The sequence below is a fragment of the Sinocyclocheilus anshuiensis genome, unplaced genomic scaffold, assembly GCF_001515605.1.
Source record: "Sinocyclocheilus anshuiensis isolate Anshui unplaced genomic scaffold, SAMN03320099.WGS_v1.1 scaffold1894, whole genome shotgun sequence".
NCBI lineage: Eukaryota > Metazoa > Chordata > Actinopteri > Cypriniformes > Cyprinidae > Sinocyclocheilus > Sinocyclocheilus anshuiensis.
Genome location: NW_015542447.1, coordinates 271,493 through 276,026, shown reverse-complemented (window position 1 = coordinate 276,026; position 4,534 = coordinate 271,493). Strand labels below are relative to the sequence as shown.

The 4,534-nt window shown below is 48.0% G+C and overlaps 1 pseudogene; it reads right to left on the bottom strand.

Annotated features, from left to right (window-relative positions):
* The window catches only part of LOC107693598 (parapinopsin-like), a 4,640-nt pseudogene extending 1,928 nt beyond the window's left edge, over positions 1 to 2,712 (bottom strand).
* Between the last annotated feature and the right edge of the window lie 1,822 nt (positions 2,713 to 4,534).

Sequence of the window (4,534 nt, the reverse complement as noted above, 5' to 3'; positions counted from 1 at the left end):
CTGCCAGCGGGATCGCGAGCCTGGCCGCTCTCATCAAACACGGCCAGGCGAGAGCGGAGCGTGCGCAGCGAGAGCAGCTCGCAGTCATGACAATCAGCCCCCTCAAGAGCTGACCGTGCATGCTCCGCTCCCAAACAAACGACACACAAATCGTGTGTATCCCCCGTCGCCAGATATCGTGGGCAGGGAGGAACACAGCGTTTGTAATGCCGTTCGCTCGCCATAGACTTTTTCATGATTGTTTTATATATATGCTTGTGCGGACGGACAACAGTAAATAGATAGACACATACACACTGAAGAGCAGAAGCTGGTTTGCGCTCTGCCGGATGCGCTTTTATACTTTCTGGTGCTTACGTCACCCCGCTCGTGATGTCTCGCTACTCCATTGGACTGATTTGACACGTGCTTCAGAACGCGGTCACGCAGGGGCGTTCCCAAAGCGACTTTGACTCAGCTCGAGTTCCTGAAGGGGAATAACCTCCTTACACGACGGTGACAGGACAGAGAAACTGAGGAAAGGCAGGGTTATAAATACTAAACCAAACGATGGACAAATAAGATGATTAATGAACACAGGTGGAAACTAATGAACTAATCAAGCAACACAGGAAAACTAGGTCCAGGCAGGGAGAACAGAAACACAGAACATAAACGTGACATATCGCCCCCCTCCCCGAAGGCGCGTCCCGCGCCGTAACAGTTCCAACGGGGAGGCGGGCGCCCTGGAGGCTGGTGCAGGGCAGGAACAGGGCGGAGACAAGGAAGGCCTCCAGGGCGGAACAGGGAGTTTAGGAGGCCATGGCGGAGCAGGGAACTCAGGGGGCCATGGCGGAGCAGGTAGTCCAGGGGGCCATGGCAGATCAGACAGTTCAGGAGGCCACGGAGGAGCCGGCCATTCAGGAGGCAATGCAGGATTCTTAGTGGCCTTGTCCAGGTCCCCCGGCTTGGCCACTATGGCCATGGATATATGCCCCCTGGATATTCAGCAGAACGTCCTCAGCCCAGTCCATCTTTTTTGTGGGTCCTGTCATCTGTCACAGGTTGTTGGGGAAAGGAGCTTGAAGGAGTACGAAGGAGGCAGATCAAACAAATGGAGTCTTTAATAAATCCACATGAGAAAGTAAGAGAAAACAACCTCCTTACACGACGGTGACAGGACAGAGAAACTGAGGAAAGGCAGGGCTATAAATACTAAACCAAACAATGGACAAATAAGATGATTACTGAACAGAGGTAAGGAAAACTAGGTCCAGGCAGGGAGAACAGAAACACAGAAAATAAACGTGACAGTGGCCTTCTAGGAGTGGAATCTGACATTCCCATCATAGGAAAATGCAGTAAATTTGTCCAGTATACTGAATATACTGAGGCATGAAGAGCCAAAAAAGTTGTGAATAATAAAAAAAAGGCTTTTGACTCCATTGTGAAATTCCTATCCCATTGTTAAGGCAGATAAAGTAGTTATGTAATAAAAATGTAATACGGTCACGGTTATGACATTTGCTTCAATAAACTCCTAATTACTGTTCATTACTAGTTAGTAAGGTAGATGTTAAGTTTTGGTATGGAGTAGGATTAAGGGATCTAAAATATAGCCATGCAGAGTAAGGCATTAATATGTGCTTTATAAATACTAATAAACAGCCAATATGCTAGCAATATGCATGCTAATGAGCAACTAGTTAATCGTGAGAAATTATCCCTGATCCCATAATACACAATTTCAGATAGAGGCAAATACAAGTATGTAAAATTACAAATACTTCCTCTACTACTGCTCTATCAGCATGAAATCTTCCCTAGTCCTTTGTAGCTTTCCTGAGTAGGGTCCACAGGAGGCAAGTGTAGGAGATGACAATGACAGAGAAAGGCAGTGCAAAGCACAGAAGAAAGTAACACATGATGTAGGAGACGTTGGCCAAATTTCTGCTGTACCAGTCTGGTGCACAAGATGTCTGCACACCCTCCAGCTCATAGCTACCCCATCCAAAAAGCGATGGAGTGTTCCACAGGAACGACCAGACCCAGGCGATGACAGCTCCTGCAACTGCATGTCTCGTCTGGAAGGTGACTGAACCCACTGGTCTGCAGACCACCATGCATCGTTCAACTGCAATTATCGCAACTGAGCACAGACCAGCGATAACTGTTTTTTAAGAGAAGAGTACCCCTATATGAAGATCAGTGGTCCTGAACTAGTCAGAGCTGACTCAAATATGGATCACAGGTATATTCTGATCATGGACGTAGACAGCAGGGGGAAAAATATAATTGCAAATGTAGATAATAATATCCATCTAACTATTTAACCATCTGTAATCGTCATCCATGGTCAATCAAATTCAATAAAATAGAGATTAAAAAGGTTCAAAATAGATACTCACCAAAGAAGGCCACGGCAAAACCTTCTAGCACACATTCCACACTGCCCAAGCTGAAGTACCCCATGGCATTGGTCACCATGGTTGGCAGCCCTCCAAATGTCGCACAACCAAGATCAGCCACAGCTAGGTTGACCAGGGTGAATTTCAGTGGCTGCCGTAGCTGCCTGTGCTTCAACGTCACCACAATTACATTCATGCTCAATATGATGCCAAAAACTGAGAAGAAACCAATAATAACTGCCAGAATAGTGTAGCCCATCCTTGGTATGATGGTGTCATTCACTGCACTGGTTGGAATAACGCTTTCTGATGCAATAATGGCCATCTTAGTTGGCTCCATTTTGAACTGAACTTCATACAAGTAGAGAACACTGGCACATAAACTGTTAGCTTTAGCCAGAGACTTAAAGAGTCTCTGTCTGAGGAGGGTTGCAAAGGATCTTCTGCCCTTTTTATGTCTGAATATGGCCTGCTGGTTTACAGGGAAAATCCTTAGATCCAGATTGTGAATGGAATAATTCTGTCAGATTATGCTCCTGGAGATCTATGATGGCACTCAGCTTGATTGCAGAATCAAACCATCTTCCTGCCTTCTTGACTGATGAGGTCACAATTAAAGGCATTTCACCGAAGTTCATTTCCTAGTATGAAGAGCCTTGTATTAGAGAAAAAGCAATCTAACCTTTCTTTCATAAGATTAAAATCAATGGGTAAACTACGTCCATGGAAAGGCTTGCGGGGGCCAGATCCCCTATCCAGACTAGTTCGCCCACCTTTTGTTACGGATGTGTCCCAGGAAGGCAGACGAAGGCAAAGGGGTAATTCTAATAAACTGATTTAATAAATGTGAATAGCAAAAACACAAGAGACACACCACGAAACTTAAAGTAGAACGGACAAAGGCTAAGGGGAGAACTGAGAGTATTTGAAGGGGAGCAAACAAAAGAACGAATGAGTTAATTAATCAAACACAGGTGAACGGAATGACAATTAGGAGCCAAAGTAAAACTAGGTCACAGGGGCACTCGAGGACGCCCTGGAGGAGCCGGCTCTGGGGGGTGCTCTAGAGACGAAAGAGGGCTGGACGGGACCAGCGGAGGCGAAGGAGATGAAGGAGGCTCAGAGAAGCGTGTTAGAGCGACTTCTGGGGTGAGGACGGGTGCCGAGAACCCCGGGGGCAGCGCCATGGACGGGGCTTGGGAATATTCATTACTTTCTCAACTTCCATATCAGAGCTATTTAGGAATAGTACGAGATTAATCAGCTCGATCAATGGAAAAATCACCCGTAGTGAGATCGCAGCGGATTGTTTCGTCATCCAACCCCAGCAGGAAGCACGCACCTAGAGCGGCGTCGTGCCAACTCACCCGGTTGGTGAGCTCGAGGAAACCCTCCACATATCGCTCCAACCTCTGACCGCCTTGCCGCAAACCCCACAGCGCGTCCTCTGCAGCAGTCATCGTTTGGTCCGTTCTTCTGTTACGGGTTGGTGTGGGACACACACACGAGGACGACGGAGATAAACAAAAGGTAATTTAATAAACAGATCCAGGAGACAAGCAAGTACACCAACATTACATAAACGAGAACGGACTCTGACTAAGGGAAAACTGAGAGTATTTGTAGGGGAGCAAATGAAAGAACTAATGAGTTAATTAATGAAACACAGGTGAACGAAATGACAATTAGGAGCCAAAGTAAAACTAGGTCACAGGGGAACAGATAAACTGAAAACACAATGAAAACAGGACAAAAACTAAACATAACCCTAACATTACTCCCGCCTCCCGGAAGGCGCGTCCCGCGCCGTAACAGTACCATCGGGGATGGGGGGGGGCGCCCTGGACGGAAACAAGGAGAGCCTCCAGGGCGGATCAGGGAGCTCCGGGAGTCATGGCGGAGCCGGCAGCTCAGGAGGCCATGGCGGAGCTGGCAGTTCAGGTTGCCATGGCGGAGCAGGCAGTTCAGGCCACCATGGCGGAGCCGGCAGCTCAGGTTGCCATGGCGGAGCGGGCAGTTCAGGTTGCCATGGCGGAGCAGGGGACTCAGGAGGCCATGGCAGATCCTCCGTGGCCTTGGCTGGCTCGGTCACAGGTATATGGCCCCCCCCCCCAAATCTTCTTGGGGAAATCTAGGAATCCTGGGGG